Below are 23800 nucleotides of genomic sequence, written 5' to 3'. Positions count from 1 at the left end.
ACTCAGTGACCCATTCCTCACAGACAGGTCCTCACAAGGCTTTGTCTCTCAATTCTGGTCCATGCTTCTTCTCCTCTGCTGTAGACACTCACAGCAATAGGTCGTTCCAGCTCTGGTCCCAACTCAGTAAGTGATCTTTCAGTGGCTCAGTCTCACTGATGCTATGTTTATGCACCAGCAACAAGTCCGTGTCCTTTCCGGTGTAGGCACAAACACCCCAGTAATGGGATGACCGTACAGCTCCTCCTGCAAAAGACCAGGATTGCCTGAGAAAAGTTCTCTCTCCTCCTCTGTTGTTCAGAGCCTTATGCTCCTTGTAGTTCACAGCTCATTCATCATCTTTCACTTGCTTTGCACTGTGGTCCTCTAAGGACCACAGTTCCCAGTATCCTTAGTGGCCGCTAAATAGCAAGTCCCCTTGCCACTGATTGGGTCGGGCCCGCTGCTGTCAGGAGGGAGGGGGGAGCAACACAGCCCGCTCCTTCAGCCTCTCTGTCACACACAACCAGCAGGCACCCGACTAAACTTACATTACCACAGCACTGAACATCTGTCATTTAGTGATGGGAGTGTGTACATTGAGATTAATGCTGGATTACATTGGGGGAAATTCTTAACATTTTTAATTGCTATACTAATTAATAACACCACATGCAGCTTTAAGGCCCCCCCCCCCAAGCATGTTATTTAAAGGATTTGTGTGTTTTAAGTATTGCTCTCTAAGTTACATTAAACAGCCTCCTGCCTTCAGTACAGTATATTCTATTTTATTTGCATTGGTACATGTCCCAAAAGGCAGTGCCCAGTCCCCATGCCTTTTCTCAACAATATCTTGCCTACTAGCTTTAAAGAAAAAATAAACATGATTCTGAGAACAACCCCAATCAGAGTTGCTCTCATCACTAATAAAGAACCATTAGAAATGCATGGGGGAGGGCTTGGCTGTATGCTCCAACAAACCCAGAACTGCTGGAATTTAGACTTTTAGAACGGCCCAGCATTTGGCCATGACAGAAAGTTTTTGGAGGTTGCTGTTGGTATGTGCAGGTACATCTAGGTGTCTGTACTTCATACCTGCAGCAGTTTGCCCCCTTCACCCCATTTACAGAGTCTTTTTAAGCATATGCAGGTGCCATAGCAATACCTGTATTCCCTATATCACAGAGAACATCCAGCATGTTTTACACATTATGAGTAATCTAGTCTAGTAAAAGACTATTAATGCTTACTTAGGTTTCAGTGATTACATTTCTGGCTCAATTCTCTGAATGATAATTAAAGGTTCCGCAGTACTGTTTCATTCAGCAATGAACTTGAGCTAATCCTATCTAAAGGTGAGAGGGAAAACTGGAAACGATCATGTGTTCTTACACAACCAGTTTTCCCATGAAGATTTATTGCATTAGACAAAACCACAAAACAAGAACAAGAAGATCATTAAGAATTCTATTAAACAAGTGGGCAACCCTATAAAATGGCTTCAGGAATTGTTGCCCGGAGAAAAAACCCAAACAAAACTTTTATTTAGAGCCTTCCCCTTCGTAGATATATAGGACTTGCATTGTAGTGATAACAAATGCCAGCAAAAGCTCTTTGAATGAATAGGTATTAAATTATGGTGTAATGACACTAAGAAGAGACAACATTCAGTTCTCCATCCAAAGCCATCCTTTTCTCACAGGTCCAGAGACCAACAGAACAAAGCATCATGAGATTCAGAGGAGACCATCATACCACTTTATTACATTAACATAGAGCAATGTGTTGATGTAAACATTGTGATCAGCTGTTTCTCATTTCCTGGGAAACCACTTATTTAAAAGTCTTTTCCTTTGCCATTGTATCATTCAGAGCAGTGAAGTACTGGCTGCCTGAGGGTAACCAGAGGTGAGCAGTTCATCGTACAATAACTCCATACATAGCTTCCGATTGTCCATTATTTGGAGAAACTGTCCTTGTTTTGGAACCAAATTTTCTGTCACTCTTTCATCCTCAGTTGTCCTTCTTTTTGGTCTATATTAAAAAATACACAATTTTTATACTTTCTACCAAAAGAATTATATTGAATTTAACAATTAATCCTAGGTCTATAGTATTATATTTGTTACTTTGAAAAGCCAGTAAAAGAGTAGAACAGAAAAAACACTTTTGGCTTCTTCAGTCATATTTGGTCATTAATTCTTCTTCTGTATAGATGGGGGTTGGCAAGGTTGGGTTCTGTGCCTACATATTTTGTTCTTTAAGGTGTCCCACTTTCTTAAGCCGGCCATAGACAGAACTATTTTCTTGCTCGAAAAATTGCTCCATTTCCCCATCAACACAATTAGTGTTGATGGGGGAATCCCTCCCGTGAAGCCATTGTGTTCTCCCAGCAGAAAGGGGGGGCGGGGGAGGCAGGGAGAGCTATCTCCACTGTGAGAACACAGTGATTACTACTAGTGGCTATAATAGCCGCTAACAATTATGGCAATAATGTCTCTGGCTGTAGCCACAATTTTCTGATGCAATTCACACTTACGATTAATCCCTATCACGGTGAAATATGACAGAGAGGTGAGGTTGCAGTGCTGATGGAACACAAATTTTCCAACATTCCCATTCGAGAATAGTTGATCACTAGGTCAACTCCTCCCAAATGGTACTGGCCATGGATGGATCAAAATTCATCTGATCCCTGCTGAACCAGCCAAATTTTGACCTATCTATGGCCAGCTTTAGAGCACGGATCCATTCTCACGGTCTCCTTAATCTCAGACCAGACCAGAGAGGACAAGTGGAGCCCGGAGGAGCATTTAACACAATAGCACAACAAGCTGTGCATGGACACACTATGCTGCCTTCTTATACGGGCTGTATACCATCTACAAAAGAATTCATGGCCCTGGATTGGAGAGTAATATAGCAGCCTCTCTATAAATAATCTCACACATAGTGAGCCTTTCCATATCTGACTATTACAGCCAGTATAGAATCACCCTTTACTCACCAACTGGACATCTTTGGGTCTATATATACTCTATCAAAACCATAATAGAAAATCATTGGTTTTCAACCTTGGATGTGGACTTCATTCCCAGCTATACATAGGAACCCCATTGGCATTGGCGGATGACAGAGTGCCCAGACAACATCAGCTCTCAGCATGTAAAACATTACTTGATTTTAAAGCACCTAGGTGGTCATATCAAGTTGTTTGAATATACGGGTTAGTACGGTATTGTAAATTATATTTAATTTGAATATATTGACAATATATCTCACAAAATGTATGATGAAGATGTTAATTTACACTATTCTTACAACATAGAATATATTTATAGTCATCACTCGCATCCCTGAAGAAGAGAAGTTCCAATCTCGAAACGTGCCAGATGTTTGACTATATGAAGTACTGTCTATGTAATCCCATGTAACTATGACTGCTAACATGTCTGTAGAATGGTTTTTAAGACTTATGTAAAAATAAACTATTTGCAAATTTTAAAAAATGTTTTGTGTTTGATATCTTGGCTCATTGACTAGTGCTGCCCTATAGTTCCATTTCCCAGGGGAATAGAATTTTTTTTTATGCACTAATTTGAGGGATGATGGCAACCACAAATTTCCATCACCATAACAAATAAAACAACATCTAAAGAAGTGCAGTTCTCATTTGCCATTTGTTAAGGTCAGTGTTCATGATTCAACAAAAAGAAAGAGACTGGGCAAAAATGGCAACCATGGGAGAGTTCCAAGGCGAAAGCCACTGATGACCAAAAAGAACACAAAGGCTAATCCTACATTTGCCAAAAAACATTTTTATTATCCCCAAGACTTTTGGGCAAATATTCTGTGGACTGATGAGACAAAAGCTGAACTTTTTGGAAGGTGTGTGTCGTGTTACATCTGGTGTAAAACTAAAACAGCATTTCATAAAAAGAACGTCATACCAACAGTCAAACATGGTGGTGGTAGTGTGATTGTCTTGGGCTGCTTTGCAGCTTCAGGACCTGGATAACTTTTCAAAATTGAAGTCTGCACTCTACCAGAAAGGCCACCAGTTCGGGACCTTAAAGCGGAGTTCCACTCAAAAGGGGAACTTCCGCTTTAATACTTTGTCCCCTGTTCTCCATTAAGGATTGGCACCTTTGGGTAGTGGGGGGGAAAGGGTACCTGAATTTGACAGCTACCCGCTCCCACTTCCACTGCAGTCGCCTAAGCGACTGGAAGCAGAAGTTGTCCTCCCTTCCCATAGTCTTCTGGGACACGTGACAGGTCCCAGAAAACTACGGGGCCATTCACAAAGTACAGCGCTTCTCGAGCATGCGCAGTGGGCACCCGGCTGTGAAGCCGCAAGCTGTCACATCCGGGTCCCCACACTAAAGATGCCAGCTCCAGGGAGAGAAAACGGCTGGTGAAACCAGCGGTGGTGAGGACACTGCTGGACCAAGGGCAGGTAAGTGGCTGTATTTTAAAAGTCAGCAGCTACAGTTTTTTTTAGGTGCTGACTTTTTTTTTTTTTTTTCCAGCTGGAACTCCACTTTAAGCTCATGCGCACTTGGGTTATGCAGCAGGACAATGATCCGAAACACACCAGCAAGTCCTTGACCTTGAAGTGACCTTAAACAGGCCATTCATGCTTGAAAACCCTCCAATGTGGCTGAATTAAGAGAATTCAGCAAAAAAGAGTGGGCCAAAATTCATCAACAGCTAGGTGAAAGACTCATTGCCAGTTATCGCAAATGCTTGATTGAACTTGTTGCTGCCAATGATGGCACAACCATTTACTAGGTTTAGGGGGCATTTACTTTTTCACATAAGGCCACACAGGTTTGGACAGCTTTTTTCCCTTAATACATGAAATCATCAGTTAAAAACTGCATTTTTATTTACTTGGGTTATCTTTGTGTAATGTTACAATTTGTTTGACAATCTGAATCATTTAAGTATGGCAAATATGCAAAAAACAAAATTAGGAAGGGGCAAATGCTTTTTCACAGCACTTTACACTCACTGTAGGAACACTAGATAAATGTAACGTGCCATAAATGAAGAACATGATCAGCAACAATACTATCGCATTTAAAAGCAGAATGATAAAAATACTTACCTTAGTTCCAACGGACATTGCATGTCTCTAATGCCTGTGTGCATTTTTTATTTTTTAACTTAATTTAAGTGAGTATTTTGTTAAATTATTATTGCAATAAGTGGGGATTTGTTGGCATTAACAGGTCTAAGTGTGCCAAGAAAACACTGTTGACACAACGCAGGTTGGGCCCTTGGATTTTTATTACTGGAGTAAAATCTGCATCTTAGCAGAAATTGATATTCATAAGAGAAGGCTACATTTTTCTGATCTTCAACTGTCCAGCTTTGGTTAGCTTGTGTCTTCTACAGGATCAGTTTCCTGTTTTTAGCTAACAGGTGTGGAACCCAATGTGGTTATTCTGATCTTGTAGTCCATCCACCCTAAAGTTCAACAAGTTCATTCTGAAATGCTTTTCTGCTCACTACAGCAGTGAAGAGTAGTTATTTGAGTTGCCATAACCTTTATGTCGGCTCAAGATAGTGTGACCGATCCCCTTTGACCTTTCCCATCAACAAGGTGTTTCTGTCCACAGAACTGTGGCTCACTGGACATTATTAAATAGGAAATAGATAGGTAGGTGTATTATATTTACTTGTTTCAAACTTTTTTTAACATTTCTTCAGTTGCTTCCTGGTTTCAGGCCAAAATCATGTCATACAAGTCCACATGGGCATTATTTTTCTTTCATCTTGAGGAGGGAAGGAGGACCTTTCTCAACTAAGCACAACCCCTTGTCTGTATGCATGAGCTAAGGGCAGATGGATTCCAGGAAGTAAATGCTAAATGAATCATCTGCCCTTGCTCAAGATGGCCACGACTAGAAATGCTAGCAGGTGTTTTCCAAAGTGATTTCTCAACAAAATAATGTTTGAAGACATGGATGGATGAATAGGTGAGTTTGTTTTGAATTTTAAAAATGAAGTATATAGAATTTTCTGTTTGTGGTGCTAAGATACAGTACTGCTTTAACATATATATGCTTTAATATAAAATCCAAGCGCTCCTTTTAGTTGCAATGAAAAATACTTATATCATTTATTTTATGATATTAATTAAGATACTGACTGCATTTTTTTCCCCTTACATCTGCCTGGAGTTCAGCTTTAAACAATGCATTAAAGGACATAGCCATGCAGCCGTACAGTCTTATCTTTTGTGTTGGACTGTAATGTTTAACCTGCAACAGTTTCCAGAGAAACTATACAACTGACCTGTTTAGACTCACAATATTTAGGCAGTGGCAGCTGCAAACACTAAATCCCCTGCACCCCCCCTTTCCCTGAACACACAAGGCAATATGAAATCTTATCTAGTAATTCTATTTTAGTTTATAATATGATAACTCAGGATGACACAGCATATTACAATCATGAAATTATTTTTAGGAGAAATATGTTTTTAGTTCATATGATAATTGTGTGCATGTTATAGATGAAGTCTCTATGCAATGATTCCATAAAAATACCATTTCCTTGGCTCATCTTTAGCGTAGGAAGCAGACAGCCTTACACACCGGCTAAGCGTTTAAGTTCTGTGCTATAAACAGTAAACTAAATATACACCTCTTTGCTTTCTTTGTAATTCTATGCTGTTCATTATACCATGCAGCAAAGTTTCTCGGTTGGGGGAATGAGTAGTCCTAGAGCTTCTTCTGAAAGGCTCATGGGCTACTAAACTGACAAATAACAGGTTAAAGTTTTTACAAAAAGATAAATCATATTTCTAAAACTTTCTTGAAGGATGAAGCAACATATTTACTTCATAGCCTTACAGTATATGTATAGTTTTCTTTAAAAAAAAAAGAAGCATAAGCGATGTGTTTGTTGTGCGGCTATGCCTTGGATTAGCAGAAATCTTCCTCCTCCCATGCCCAACCCCCACCAACCACTGTAATCTTCTGGAATAATAGAATTGAGGGAACTCTGACAGGCCGTCATCAAAAGTGCTCAACTATGCACTCCCATTCCACCCAGCTCCTGCTTTCATAGAAGCCAGCACTACAGCTTCTATTATTGGAGAACAGACAGATGATAGAAAGGTCCACCCCCTCCATTCAAAGATCGGCTAATATCAACTTAACGTTGCATCCGTTGAGTGGGAGTGCTGGCCATTTAAATTTGACACCATTTTCCCCGGCCTTCTGTTGAAAATCTGCTATCACACCTGGAAAGCCTATATGCTTGATGCAAGGCCAGGAATTTTCATCTGAGGAAGTACTCCATGGCATACATTCTGTCTTTCCTCCAGTCTCATTTTAAAGTAGAGTTCCAGCTGAAAAAAAAAAAAAGTCAGCAGCTACAAAAACTGTAGCTGCTGACTTTTAAAATACAGACACTTACCTGTCCCTTGGTCTAGCGGTGTCCTCATCACAGCTGGTTTCACCGGCCATCTTCTCTGCCGGGCGCCGGCATCTTTATTGTGGGTACCTGGCTTTGACAGCTTGCGGCTTCACAGCTGGGTGCCCACTGTCACATGTGCATGGCCCCATAGTTTACTGGGACCTGTCACATGTCCCAGAAGACTAAGGGAAGGGAGGAGGGGAGGACAACTTCCACTTCCAATTGCCTAGGCGATCGCAGCAGAAGTGGGAGCGGGTACCTGTCAAATTCAGGTACCCACTCCCCAAAGGTGCCACTCCTTAATGGGGAGTGGAGGACAAAGCATTAAAGCGGAACTTCCCCTTTTGGGTGAAACTCCACTTTTTGCAGAGTCTGGCCTTCAGTACCATCATGGGACATATCTCGGCTTAGGCTGTTCTATTTCACAGGCCATTAGTCTCTCCTTCTGTAGGTAAGATCTTTTTGCAAGGTGGACCCGCACATCCTCAGGAAGGTGAGCTTCCTGAGGACATGTGGGTGCATGAAATGCATTGAGCCTGAGCCGCTGACATCATTTCAGGTCTTCTCCCTGACGTCATACCCGTTTTTGGAACGCTCGTCGGCTCTATGCTTACAAAGAGCGGTGTGAGGGAAAGGATCCCCCTAGAGCAGTGGTTCTCAACCTGTGGGTCGCGATCCCTTTGGGGGTCGAACAACCCTTTCACAGGGGTCGCCTAAGACCATCGGAAAACACATTTCCGATGTGTAAAGAGCAGCTACTGTGTAGAAAGCAGCTACTGTGTTGAAAGCAGCAGTATTGGAGGTAAAACGATACTTCATGAATTATAATTAATGGGTAAATAATTTTATGGTTGGGAGTCACCACAACATGAGGAACTGTATTAAAGGGTTGAGGAAGGTTGAGAACCGCTGCCCTAGAGAGCTGTTTATGTGGGTGCCCCCTCTGGCACCTGTATCATGTGGGTGCATAGTGATCTTTGTTTTTATCCTCATCCTTTAAACAAAATACTGCAATATGAGATATTTATCTGGGCTTTTTTCCTATTAATTTCTGTGTTTATGAGGAGTCAAAAGTATTGATGTCAATGAACGAAGTGGTCTCAGTATTTCACGGAGAGGAGTTGACATCTTATTTACAGGATCCTACTTCTAGTGCTTGCTGGCTGCTGGTTTGGCCGCTATGATTTGGTGAGAGAGCAATTCAGCTGATCACATGGAGGAGCACCTTTATTTGGTTTTGAAAGAAGATTTGGTCTCTTTATTTTTCGTTTCACAAGAATATGGTGATTGGGGACATTTTTAACTTGATTTGGACATTTTAGTAATTATTCCTGTATGTGGGAGCATTTATGATTTATACATGATAATATAGGATTTTGCATATGTATAAATATAAGGATTTTCGCCTTACCTTTATTAGTTTTTCACAAAACTAAAAGCTAGCTGGGGGTACGAGGGTAAATAGGACTTTCTTTTTTTTTTTGCAAGTGTCCAATCACCTGAAGGTATCTGCATATAACCCATGGTGAAAACTAGGGTTGAGCCAATGCTGATACTAAGCACTGCGAGGAGAGGACAGAAAGCTGCTGGGGTTTCAAATCCCCGGACCAGTGAAGCAGCATTGTAGGGTCTGATCGCAGCAATCTGGTACAGCAAGATTGTCAGGAATGGACTTGCCAATAATGGTGGGACTCACCTGCCTTGTGGGCTGCAGTACCAGGGCTGGCCAGCGGGTGCTCTCAGCAATCAGAGACTCACCCCTGCAGTCAGCCAAACACCTGAAGCTGATTGCAGGGGTTGTATTTAAGGAATGGCCAGACTCACAGTCAGGGCCTTGGTGTGTGTTTTTCCATGGGCCCCTGTATCTTGTATCCTGTGTTCCTGTTCCTGTTTCTGCCTGACTTGTTGCTGACCCTGCCTGATCCTGAGCTCTGCTGACTTCTCCTGTTTGATCCCTGGCTTGTGACCCTGACCATTCTCTGCCTGACCCTCTGCACCGCGCTGCCCGTGAGTTACTGAACCCAGCTTGTGACCCCGACCACTCTCCCGCCTGTTCCTGGTACTCCGTTTGCCCGTTTGCTACTGACCCAGCCTGCCTGACGACTCTTGCATTGTATGTATTGTTATCTGTAGGTGGTTTGGTTTGTTTTGTTTGCACTGTGTTTATGTTTAGTTTTGCACTGTGTTTTGTATTGTTAGTCTTAATAAATCATATTGTTTATACCATATCTGAAGCCTGCGTTTCCCTGTGTCAGTCCACACACCTCTGGTCATACCCGGAGCCCTGACAGAGATCATGGTGGGGGGGGGGTAGGGGTCCAGTGTAAGGCCACCTTACAGATTTTCTGTAAAAATGAACTTATACTATAAACACAGGTTGGTGGATAGCTCGAACCACTGCAGGCTGGGGGAGAGAGCCACTGGAGATGCGGGGAACAGTTGTGGGAGAGGCAGGAGGAGCCCAAGCCACAGCTGCTGATGCCCGTACTCGGATTGGGAGCTGGAGCTTTGCTAGTGGAACTTTTCATGCAGAGAGGTTTCCGTACTGCTCCTGTGTGAATGAAGCCACTATGATAAGCCTGGGTTCACACAGGAGCAGTGTGGGAAACCGCATGCGATTCGGACAGGAATCGCACTTCATTCCTGTTCAAATCGCATGCGATTCTTTGCATTGTGGTTTGAGCCCATTCTTTTTGTGTGGGCTCAAATTGCACCGCAAAGGTACCAGTACTCGGTATCGGCAAGTACTTGACCGAAAGTATTAGTACTCGTACTTGCAGGTAAAAAAACTGTGGGTTGCCTAGTGGTCTGATTAATATCTGTTATTTTCCAATGTTTTTCTTATAGCAAAGCTCAATTGTATACACCATTTATTGGACTGTATCCATACTATATAAAAAAAATTACTGAGGTAGTAAGAAGCTAATGGTTAATAATGGCTATCCTACTATATTGTATGTTACAAATGTGTGCTGCAAATTCAGCAGAATGTATAACATGTGTGTTTGTGTTAAAGTGGACACACATGCTGCAAAAGCAGAAAGGCCAGTTAAATCCAGGTGCTATTGCTAACATCAGAAGAACCCACATCATGATATGAGATACAATAGTCAGGAGGAAATGGCTTATTTTCTAGTGTAGTGTTGAGCTGCCGACATAAAAAGAAGTTAACCACTTGCCTACCAGGCACTTATACCCCCTTATTTACCAGGCCAATTTTCAGCTTTCAGCGCTGCCGCACTTTGATTGACAATTGCGCGGTCATGCAACATTGTACCCATATGAAATTTTGATCATTTTTTTCTCACAAATAGAGCTTTCTTTTGGTGGTATTTAATCGCCACTGGGCGCTTTACTTTTTGCGCTATAAATAAAAAAAAGTGCAAAAAATTAAAAAAAAAAAAAGTTTCTTTGTTTCTATTATAAAATTTTTCAAACAGGTATTTTTTCTCCTTCACTGATGTACGTTGATGAGGCAGCACTGATAGGCGGCACTGATGGGCACTGATAGGCAGCACTAAAGGGCACTTATTGGCAGTACTAATGAGGTGGCACGGATAGGAGGCACTGATAGACAGCACTAATGAGGTGTCACGGATAGGCGGCACTAATATGCAGCACTGATAGGCGGCACTGATAGGTGACACTGATGATGGGTACTGATAGACGGCACTGACTGGCATCACTGCTGGGCACTGACTGGCACAACCCCTGGGCACTGACTGGTGGCACTGACTGGCAGCACTGCTGGGCTGCACTGGTGGGTGGCACTGGTGGGCAGCACTGGTGGGTGGGCACAGGTGCGTGGCACTGGTGGGCACAGGTGGGTGGGCACAGGTGGGTGGCACTGCTGGGCACAGGTAGGTGGCACTTCTGGGCACAGGTGTGTGACACTGCAGAGTGGCACAGGTGGGTGATCTGCTGGGCACAGGTGGGCGGAGCTAGTGGGCGCACTGCTGGGCACAGGTGGGCGGAACTTGCGGGTGGCACTGCTGGGCACCGATCATCAGGGCACTGATCATCAGTGCCCTGATGATCGGTGCCGATCCCCGCTCTGACAACTGCCGGTTCTCGGCAGTACTTTCCTCACGATCTGACAGCGTGAGGAAAGTGCAGCCGAGAACCGACACTTGCATTTCCCTCTGATTAGCGTGTCATTGGACACCGCTGATCACGTGGTAAAAGGCCACTGTGATCGGCCTTTTACCACATCACGTGATCAGCTGTGTCCGTAGGACACAGCGGTCACGGAGATCGCCGGGTGCGCGCCCCCTGGGGCGCGCAGGAGAGCGCGTTCTGGGAGGCCGTCATATGACATCCACTCAGAACTGGCCGGCCGCAGTGCAGCCGTCATTCGGCTATCTGCGGTCGGCAACTAGTTAATTATTATCTTATCTTATATGAAGTAAACACTTTTACAGGGCATACATTATTGTATGTTTCGTATCCTATAAATGTGTGTCAGATGCAAGTTACACATTGTCCAGTTTATACATACTTATGAAATACCAGAGTCAAAAGTATTGATGGATATATAGAGGCTCCAGGAGAGACTTGATAAATGAAAGCTAAAAAACAACAGGAACCACTGCAAGATTAGTATTGTTGGCATTAACTGCCAACTCACCCCTTTTGAAGGGTGGTGTTCCTCAACACATATACAACAAAGTAACACTATGCAAGCAAAAGGCTCACACTAAAAGAGGTCCCAGAAGAGAAGCAAACCATGGCTTGGAAAAAATACATGTTTATTAATTGTCAAAAATACGAAATTGTCATAACACCAAAAATACTTTCACCCAACACAATTTAAAAACCAACACAAATATAGTGCCTTGAAAAAGTATTCATACCCCATGAAATGTTCCACATTTTTCATGTTGCAACCAAAAACATAAATGTATTTTATTGGGATTTTATGTGATAGACCAATACAAAGTGGCACATCATTGTAAAGTTGAAGGAAAATGATAAATAGTTTTAATTTTTTTTTACAAATAAATATCTGAAAAGTGTGGCATGCATTTGTATTCAGCCCCCTTTACTCTGATACTAACACTGCACATCACCCTGAACACACCATCCCCACTGTGGGAAGATGGATGGAGCCAAATACAGGGCAATCTTAGCAGAAAACCTGTTAAGAGTCTGCAAAAGACTTGAGACTGGGGCGAAAGTTCACCTTCCAGCAGGACAACGACCCTAAACATACAGCCAGAGCTACAATGGAATGGAAAACTGCTGACACCAGTAACAGAACTACTAGGGCAGCGGTTCTCAACCTGGGGGTCGCGACCCCTTTGGGGGTCGAATGACCATTTCCCAGGGGTCGCCTAAGACCATCGGAAAACACATATTTCCGATGGTCTTAGGAACCGAGATGCCGCTCCTGTCTCCGGCGATGTGTGGGCGGGATGATATGCTGCCCCTGTCACCGCCTCCTCGCCACTGATTGGCCACCGGAACTGTAGCTCAGGAGAGGCACACAGGCGGCCAATGACCGGCGAGAAGGTGGAGCTTGGAGAGGAGGAGCCGAGCGGCAGCGCGCGGAGATCGAAGAAGATCGAGGGAGCTGCAGGAACGAGTGAAGAGAGAGGCCAGAGAAGGAAGACAGCTGACAGGTAAGTGCAAATTTTGCTGCTGCAGCCAGGTATGCAGGCTGTAGATGGGAAAGGGAGAGAGCGAGCCCAGGCTGGAGCAGGAGTCAGCAAGGTAAGTATCATTGGTGTCAGTGGGAGGGATAGTGCCCCATCATTTGTGTCACTAATACCAACGATGGGGCACTATTCCTCCCCCCACTGACACCAACGATGGGGCACTATTCCTCCCCCCACTGACACCAACGATGGGGCACTATTCCTCCCCCCACTGACACCAACGATGGGGCACTATTCCTCCCCCCACTGACACCAACGATGGGGCACTATTCCTCCCACTGACACCCACAATGGGGCACTATTCCTCCCACTGACACCCACAATGGGGCACTATTCCTCCCACTGACACCAATGATGGGGCACTATTCCTCCCACTGACGCCAATGATGGGGCACTATTCTTCCCACTGACACCAATGATGGGGCACTATTCCTCCCACTGATACCAATGATGGGGCACTATTCCTCCCACTGACACCAATGATGGGGCACTATTCCTCCCACTGACACTAATGATGGGGCACTATTCCTCCCACTGACACCAATGATGGAGCACTATTCCTCCCACTGACACCAATGATGGAGCACTATTCCTCCCACTGACACCAATGATGGGGCACTATTCTTCCCACTGACACCAATGATGGGGCACTATTCCTCCCACTGATACGAATGATGGGGCACTATTCCTCCCACTGACACCAATGATGGGGCACTATTCCTCCCACTGACACCAATGATGGGGCACTATTCCTCCCACTGATACCAATGATGGGGCACTATTCCTCCCACTGACACCAATGATGGGGTACTATTCCTCCCACTGACACCAATGATGGGGCACTATTCCTCCCACTGACACCAATGATGGGGCACTATTCCTCCCACTGACACCAATGATGGGGCACTATTCCTCCCACTGACACCAATGATGGGGCACTATTCCTCCCACTGACACCAATGATGGGGCACTATTCCTCCCACTGACACCAATGATGGGGCACCATTCCTCCCACTGATACCAATGATGGGGCACCATTTCTCCCACTGATACCAATGATGGGGCACCATTCCTCCCACTGACACCAATGATGGGACACTATTCCTCCCACTGACACCAATGATGGGACACTATTCCTCCCACTGATACCAATGATGGGACACTATTCCTCCCACTGACGCCAATGATGGGGCACTATTCCTCCCACTGACACCAATGATGGGACACTATTCCTCCCACTGACGCCAATGATTGGGCACTATTCCTCCCACTGACGCCAATGATTGGGCACTATTCCTCCCACTGACACCAATGATGGAACACTATTCCTTCCACTGACACCAATGATGGGGCACTATTCCTCCCACTGACACCAATGATGGGACACTATTCCTCCCACTGACACCAATGATGGGACACTATTCCTCCCACTGACACCAATGATGGGACACTATTCCTCCCACTGACACCAATGATGGGGCACTATTCCTCCCACTGACACCAATGATGGGACACTATTCCTCCCACTGATACCAACGATGGGACACTATTCATCCCACTGACATCAGTGATGGGGCGCTAGTCCTCCCACTGCAAAATTACAGTTATGAAGTAGCAACGAAAATAATTTTATGGTTGGAGGTCACCACAACATGAGGAACTGTATTAAGGGGTCGCGGCATTAGAAAGGTTGAGAACCACTGTACTAGGGTTACAAAGGTCACACAAAATGACAGAAAGGGGGCCCAGTGTAGAACATGCGAAAATGTTCCTCTGCAGAACTGTAATAAAGGGCCCTGCAATGGGAGTAAAGAATAAACAGTGAATAATGTTTTCATTGAGTACACGGAAGGAGTAGAAAAACTGCCTTGTTTTCCACTTTATAATTGTTGGCATGTAAAATATAAAGGCCAAGCCAGCTCTGTCGAGTGAGGGACCTCACACACTGATAGAAATGTATCCAGTCCCTGCTGGACCAGCCAAATTATGACCAGTATATGGCCTGCCTTAGAGGTCCCATCTCAGGCCTGTACCAATAAGGTGCACAGGTCACATATTAATGGAAGAGTGAACCATTTTTCAAGCTAAAATAATACCACTCATGAAATGATGGAAAGATCACAAAGAATTTCAGACTAATACTAGCCAAACACTTCTCACATTTTGTAAAATTCCTGTTGATTTGTCCAAAATTCTAGCTGTTGGTGGCCTTTTGTACCATGCTAATAATGCTATTTACATAATCAGGAACCAGACAGCAGCATATGTGTTCACAATAGCCCATCACTACTAAAGAAAAATATTGGCAAATATGCAAAAGTAAATCTAAATCATAGCTGAATGGCATATAGGGGTTGATTTACTAAAATTGGTGAGTGAAAAATCTAGTGCAGCTGTGCATAGTAACCAATCAGCTTCTAACTTCAGCTTGTTCAGTTAAGCTTTGATGCAAAAAAAATCTGGAAGCTGATTGGTTCCTTTGCAGAGCTGCAACAGATTTTACATTCTTCAGTTTTAATAAATCGACCCCATAATTTATTAGGGCACTATGTAAAATAAATGGTTACAGTTTTTTTTCATAAATTAATGTTTTCATTTTTTATTCTTTTTGCATCTCAGTGCTGATTTCTTCAAGGATCTTTCAGCTACTTCCTGTCCACATGCACTCGCTCCAGTGTCAGCTGCATCTCATTACGCCATACAGGCTTCTTGATGGCGATGACAATCAACCATGATTGAGTAATGTGTCAGCATGGCCATTTGTAATCTCAACCAGGGGCTCATGTAACAGGGTGACAACAGTTGTCACCCCACAACAGGAATTGCTGAACAAGTATCTTCAGTGTTTACCAGGTATTTATTTAGTGAAAGCAGCAGGTTTTAAACGATGGAAACCAACATCATGTAGGGATCTGCTGCCCTCTACTGTCCATATTAGGAAGTACCTGTGCTACTGACCACAGAATTAATTATGCAAAGCACATCTTGTCTCTGGGTGGCTGGGTCAGAAACCCCAGAGGGAGGAAGTAAATGGGGAGAAGCTGGGACACATTCTACTACGGAAAAACTGCTGCTGAATCCAGACCAGAAGCAGAGATTACAAGGCAAGTGCTCCTATGCCTAATAGTTTACTCTTGCTATCCACAGCTTGGATGTATGTACAGTATATACAGTGGATATAAAAAGTCTACACACTTTGTTTCTGTGATGTAAAAAAAAATGAGACAAAGATAATTAATTAATAAATAATTTTGGAACTGTTTCCACCTTTAATGTAACCTAGAAACTGTACAACTCAGTTGAACAACAAACTGAAATCTTTTAGGTAGAGGGAAATAAAAAACTAAAATAATATGGTAGCATAAGTGTACACACCCTTAAACTAATACTTTGTTGAAGCACCTTTTGAATTTATTCCAGCACTCAGTCTTTTCGGGTATGAGTCTATCAGCATGGCACATCTTCACTTGGCAATATTTGCCCACTCTTCCATGCAAAAACACTCCAAATCTATCATATTGCGAGGGCATCTCCTGTGGACAGCCCTCTTCAGACCAACTCACAGATTTTCGATCAGATTCAGGTCTGGGCTCTGGCTGGGCCATTCCAAAACTTTAATCTTCTTCTGGTGAAGCCATTCCTTTATTGATTTGGATGTATGCTTTGGGTTGTTGTTATGCTGAAAGATGAAGTTCCTCTTCATATTCAGCTTTCTAGCAGAAGCCTGAATGTTTTGTGCCAATATTGACTGGTATTTGGAACTGTTCATAATTCCCTCTACCTTGACTAAGGCCCCAGTTCCAGCTGAAGAAAAACAGCCCCAAAGCATGATGCTGCCACCACCATGCTTCACTGTGGGTATGGTGTCCTTTGGTGATGCGCAGTGTTGTTTTTGCACCAAACATATGTGTTGGAATTATGGCCAAAATGTTCAACCTTGGTTTCATCAGACCATAACACATTTTTCCAGATGCTTTTGGGAAACCTCAGATGTGGATGTTTTTCTTCATAAGAAAAGGATTACGTCTTGCCACTCTACCCCATAGCCCAGACATATGAAGAATACGGGAGATTGTTGTCACATGTATCACACAGCCAGTATTTGCCAGATATTCCTGCAGCTGCTTTAATGTTGCTGTAGGCCTCTTGGCAGCCTCCCAGACCAGTTTTCTTCTCATCAACTTTGGAGGGACATGCAGTTCTTGGTAATGTCACTGTTGCGCCATATATTCTCCACTTGATGATGACTGTCTTCACTGTGTTCCATGGTATATCTAATGCCTTGGAAATTCTTTTGTATCCTTTTACTGATACCTTTTAACAATGAGATCCCTCTGATGCTTTGGCAGCTCTCTGTGGACCATGGCTATTGCTGTAGGATGCAACTAAATGTCAGGAAAGACCTACTAGAACAGCTGAACTTTATTTGGGGTTAATCAGAGGCACTTTAAATGATGGCAGGTGTGCACTAACTTCTATTTAACATGATTTTGAATGTGATTGCTTAATTCTGAACACAGCTACATGCTCAGTTGTAAGAGGGTGTGCACACTTATGCAACCGCATTATTTTCGTTTTTTTATGTTTACTCCCCCCCCCCCAGAAGATTTCAGTTTGTTTTTCAATTGAGTTGTACAGTTTATAGGTCACATTAAAGGTGGAAAAAGTTCTGAAATGATTCATGTTTCACTTTTTACATCGCAGAAACCTGACATTTTAAAATGGTGTGTCAACTTTTTATATCCACTGGTGACAGAAGTATATCTGTCCCTTGTTTTTTTTATTTCAGGTACTTGTATAGCACCATCAATTTACGCAGCGCTTAACACATATATTGTACATTCACATCAGTCCCTAACCCTCAAGGGGTGTACAATCTAAGGTCCCTAACTTACATTCAAACATACACATATTAGGGCCAATTTAGACAGGAGCCAATTAACATACCAGCATGTCTTTGGAGTATGGGAGGAAACCGGAGTACTCGGTCCTCTGCAGGCACAGGGAGAACATGCATACTCCAGGCAGGAGGTGCCGTGGCTGGGATTTTAACCTAGTACTGCCAGGCAGAAGTGCTAACCATTTAGCCACTGTGCTGCCCCACTTGTTATCATACATGCACTATACCAGATAACAAAGTCTGTGATTCAGTGGGCATGTGAAGTGGTCATCTTGCTGAACCTGTTAATTGCAACAAAGTTTATATACATGTTATCCCTGTCCCTTCTGGTCTGGGATTCTATTGCTAGTTTCAGCTCAGGGCTTAATAACCAGCATATGCTAGAGCCAGGTTTGTTGTCCTCTGGCCAATAAGGTAGTTAAAGGTCTGATTGCATGAACAATAAAGCTAATAGTGACAGAGATACATGAGTAGGCTGACTAAGTTCCATTGCCACACCACAGTTTCTGCTGGTGAGCTTCTGTGTCCCAGGATGCTTGGACAAGAGTTGAAGGATCTCCCAATTATTGCTGATCAGGTCTACAACCTCAAGGTGGATGCCACATCACAGTCATCCTCAGGGGGGGCCTGAAACTGAACTTTGCTGCAACATACATCTGGAGCGATCTTATTTAAAAAAATAACTATATATACCCAGGTACACACGTGCACAATTCCACCAGGAATCTTGTTGGGCCATTTACCAATAGTTCACCTTGAATGTATGTACTATTAATCTTTGCATTCTGATACTGGTGTACATCTATACATACGGTTAATATTATAGGCTGGCTGCAGTAGTTCCTCTGCTCCCAATTACTTCCATTAGATTACTGTTAAATGTCCCAGGAAGGGAATCCCCTCTGTTGACAGAGGACATGTCCTGGGTGGAGGCACTGCCAACTTTATAACCAATCCCACTCTTCCACTTAGTGAAGTAACTCTTATTTAGCTACAGGTTTAGCACAATGTTGTTTAGGGTCATTTCTCTCTCCCCCCCCAAGAGGACTACACAGACTATTGATATGCAGGGTTGAAATTATTAAAAATAAACATTTGTTAAAGTTAAGTGATTTTTTTTCTTCTATACAGCTGTAGTTGCAATACTTACCAGTAATGACATATGTCCCACATCCTGCAGGATCTTGGGAGAAATTTCACTGGAAGGATACCCCAGTCATCTTCCTGCCTCTGAAATTCCAACACTGTGGCTGTTAATAGCCTCTGGCTTGCAGCTTAGCTGCTGTAAAAAGGTTGTTGCAGGTCGCTTTCTCCATTGAGAAAACTTTGTTCATTGCCTCTTACATGATTCTTGAATGGGTGAGAGAATCCTGTGACTCCTCCCCCATTCTGTTACATACAGTGTAAAGAATGAAAGCACTTCTCTCAATTGAGGACAAGGCCAGCACAACTTTTTCATAGCAGCTCAGTCTGAAGCCATCAATAATGGCAGCACCAGAAATTTAGAGACCCAAAAAAAAAAAAAAAAGGCAAAAAGGTGGGACTCAATAGATACGCATGTGTCTGCCCACCTGCCTTCTCAGGAAACAAATGTCCCTTTATGACCAGCTAAAGCTACATCTCTAACAAGGGATATACTTCTAAGTATTGTTAGAATTTAAGCAGGGCTCTCCCAACCCTCTTGAATTGTCTCCCATTATATTGTAAAGCACTGAGCAAACTATTGGCGCAATATAAATCTTGTATAATAATAATTACATGGCCTGGGGTTGGGGGACAGACATCTCACGCTACACTAAAATAAACCACACTGGGCTTTATCTGAATGAAGATGGCCACAGGGTATTTTTAAACAAAGTGTAATATAGTCAAAAATGACTGAAGATAAGTGCCATAACCAAAATTTACCAACACAGGGTAAGAGCCACTTACCAGGCCCCTGAAACACCTCCCCTTTTCTGGATTGTAGACCCAATATACTGTACCTGCCATAGTGGGTGCACCCATTCAATAAAAAAGGCCAAGGTGAGCTTACCCCTCATGACCTTTGCAAGTATTTGTTGATATGCCCAGCTTAGCATTGTCAGAAACCTGACAATACTCACAGGGCTCTCTACTGGAGCCCCAAAACACTTACAGAATATCAAATCAACCTGAAACTCTGAAGTGTGTGTCCCTGCTCCTAATGCCACAAAAACTAATCTAATAAGGGTTGGCAGGGCAGATTGCTTCCTCTACCAAGGAAAATAGCTGCTCCTTGCAATTTGCTTACCTAATGAGAGCTAAGGAATCAAACTGAACACCACCCTCCCCTTCTAATAACCCCCAAACTGCCTAGTCCCACCATAGGCAAGCTCTCCTTGGATTACATGGCTCCAAGGAAGTGCATTTTACTCACCCCGGCTCACGTGAAATCTTGATACAATAACATAGGAGGCTTATGCCTTTAACCGCTAGCCTACAGGGAACTTATACCCCCTTCCTGCCCAGGCAAATATCCAGCACTGTCGCACTTTGAATGACAATTGCGCGGTCAAACACTGTACCCCTATGACATTTTTATCATTTTTTTTTAATGACAAATAGAGCTTTATTTTGGTGGTATTTAATCACCTCTGGGTTTTTATTTTTTCTTAAACAAACCAGCTCGAGGAGAGAAATGCCGATAACCAGCATTTCCCTGTTTACATGTGATCAGCTGTGATTGGACACATCTGATCACATGACCGAGCCAACATCTTCAGCTCTTTCCATGATCAGTGATACGCTGTGGCCAAGGGACATAGCCAATCGCCACGCATGTGTAGTGAGAATGGGATGACGTCATACGACACCCTCCTGTGATGGATTTGGTAAAATGCCTATTCAGTTTCCTCCTGAATATATATACACACACTTTTATATTTCTAAATATATGTGTTGTGCATATTATATTGTCTGCTGGGCTTTGCACTCCTCCTTAACTTGTTTGTTCAGCGATGTTCTCAACCCCTCCATCAAGCTGTGAGGATCTTGCAGTTACGGCCTTGAACATATGAGGGAGTGAAGAGATAACGGCGACAAACTTCCAAGTTTTTTTTCCTTCTTTCTATATTTCAGCCAACCAAAATGTGCTTTTTAGACTATAATCATATTTACATAATAATGACATATACTCTATTGTTTTCTATGTATAAAAGGTTAAGCACCGCCCTGCAATAAACAGATGAGGACGTGGTTATACTGCACAGTTGTCAGTGTGATCATTTTCCGGCGTGCATGTGCAATTCATTTCTCCAAAAATTAGGAGCAGCAGCAGAAATCCTACCCTGAACCCGATTGTTGTTCTCATGACCATTTTACTCCCAGAAAAAGAGAACCACCTTGTGCCCCTCCTATTACTATATGAGGTGGTTAAACTCTTAGGCTATGTTCACATTAGCCTGCACACTGGGATGGTTGCAAGTATAAGATTTTTGCAACTGCAGAGAGATTGTGGGTGCAGAAACCGCACAGAAACCATATAGTCAACAAGATCATGCGGTTTCACAGTGTCGGAGTTTCAGAGTAGGTACATGCACCTTTTTCTTGTGTAAACCAGGCACAGCCCACAATAGTGTGAACCGGGTCTTAAAGTGGACCTTCACTCTCTCAATCAATATGGTGTTGCATCATTATGCTGCTAGCATTAGTAAATAGCATTGGAAAAGAATATTTACATTTCTTTAGTTACTTCCTTAGTTTCCATGCATAGGCAAATTATGTCATACACCTCAGTACTCATCCGAAGGGGAAGATGTGTTTACTCAGCTAAGCACACCCTCCTACTTGTATGCCTGAGCTAAGGACAGATGGATTCCATGAATTAATTGCTACACGAATAATCTGCCTTTACTTGGTCACAGCCAGAAATGCCAATGGGTGTTTTTCAAAGTGATTTCGGCAAAATAAAGCATGGATGGAGAAGTTTGGCACTCCGATACAGTATTACTTAAACATAAAAGGATTTAAGGAAAAACCCTTAAAATTAGATGTTTAGTATCACAATAAGCACAGTGGCATTGAATTCGCTCTCATGGTGTTAACTACAGTTAAGTCACATATGGTGATGCGAGTACAGGCACAGTTGGAAGAAAGAGTAGTAAACTGACAGACAATAACAGGTAGCTGTGCTTGCTGTCCCACAGAGTTCCTGTCCGGATAAAGATAGCATATAGCATATGGCTTCATGGAAATAGAAGCACATAAAAGGAACAGTGATGTCACAGGAAGTCAAGATTTCTTTATATAGTATCTTCATGCAGTTTGTCCATCACTGTGAAACTGGAGAACTGTATGAAGGAATCTATTTGTACAAATCCCTTCACAAGCTTTAGAAAGCTAGGAGGGAGGCAGGGGTTAACTGCAAGCCATCCTACAGAAACCGCTCAAAGAGCTTTAGTTTAAATTATTTTTGCTAACCACTTTGTGTAAATGGAAAACTATCCAAGTTTAGTCTGTCTATTATAAATAGTTATAGCCTGGTGCCTCACATCGATTTCATAGTTTTATTAAATGTGTGCTGGCCCAGAGGAAATCTCCAAGCAATTCCCTAAAGTCAACTTTACATACAAAATTAAAGCAATGTAGAAAGAAAAAAAAAAAGTTTTAAGTGCAACAGATATGACGGATTTGGACATTCTACAGTTGCTCTATCTAGGCATTGTCTTCACTTGCGTTGCCCATAGAAACCGATGTTCATATTGCACTGCAGCACACATTTACAACCAGTTACAGGATAGTTTTGAGAATATTGTGTTTGCAATGCTTTCCTGGAACAACAATGTGCATTTTTCTAGAAAGATGAATTTGTTAATGTCTGCCTGGAGTATAGCTTTAAATTATTATTATTTTTTATTTTTTTTTTTAAATGGTCACAAGGTGAAATGGAGGCTGACACTTGCGGGATCCAAAAGTTTACCTTCTGTAGGGGATGCTTTTCCTTTTTTCACTGCTATGCTCCATGTGTTCCAATCCCCTTTTACACAGAAAACCCCATCAGTAGGTTTTTGGGTTTTCACCCATAGTCTGACTGTAGCACACCCATATTCATGCATCTATGAACTGTAACCTGCTTCAGCATATGGATGAATGTATATGGCATTTGTTCTCTTAAGTGATGCAGAATTGCTACCCCTATTTAAATGCATACCTTAACCTCCTCATGCCGGCCAATCGCAAATATGCAGCCTCCTGGTGTCTGGGCCTATATGCCAAGTGGCCGCTTATTTGTGTTCTATTGAAATGGGGGGGAAAAAAAAAAAAAAAAAAAAAAAAAAAAAAAAAAAAAAGCCCTGTGTGCTCTTAGCACACGTTGGTACTCACAGAAAGGTCCCGATCTCCTCTTGCGATCGGAACCTTTCCAGATCATGTGACTGCAGTGACTTGTCACGGTGATCACATGACCTTAAACCCTGCCTCCCAACTTCTGAAACCCTTAAAGGGCTGGGAGGCGCCAGCACGAAGGGGTTAAATAACCCAATTTTCTCTATTCCTTGTCATCTCAGTTTTTAACTGATAGTGATTTGCTCTTACATACCAAGTTACATAGTGAAAAATAGACTTTTTTAAAAAACAGTTTTATTAAGAGATTAGAAGGTGTGAGACAAGATGAGCACTTCCAGTATCCACCCAGCAAGGATGGACAAAGCACACTGCAAGAGATTCACCTAGCAGTTTGTGGTAAGAATTGCACAGGAAGCCAAGTAAGAGACGAATAAAAAGGAAGAGGAGACAGCACAGCTGAGCCCACTGGAAGCCAAGCCCACCTTAAAGCTGAGCCTGCTGGGAAGGAATCAATACAAGTTGGTGCATT

The 23800-nt window shown here is 42.9% G+C and overlaps 1 long non-coding RNA gene across 1 annotated transcript; it reads right to left on the bottom strand.

The window, feature by feature from the left end:
• Nucleotides 1–1721: 1721 nt before the first annotated feature.
• Nucleotides 1722–19269, bottom strand: LOC149450837 (uncharacterized). The gene is made up of 2 exons (XR_016315197.1): nucleotides 19118–19269; nucleotides 1722–2013 (listed from the first exon to the last, which is right to left on the bottom strand). It is a non-coding gene; the product is annotated as an uncharacterized LOC149450837 (long non-coding RNA).
• Between the last annotated feature and the right edge of the window lie 4531 nt (nucleotides 19270–23800).

This window comes from Staurois parvus, unplaced genomic scaffold (assembly GCF_062004578.1).
Source record: "Staurois parvus isolate SC_StPar_1 unplaced genomic scaffold, SC_StPar_1.0 ptg000562l, whole genome shotgun sequence".
Classification (NCBI taxonomy): Eukaryota; Metazoa; Chordata; class Amphibia; order Anura; family Ranidae; genus Staurois; species Staurois parvus.
This window is presented reverse-complemented; position numbering and strand designations above follow the sequence as displayed.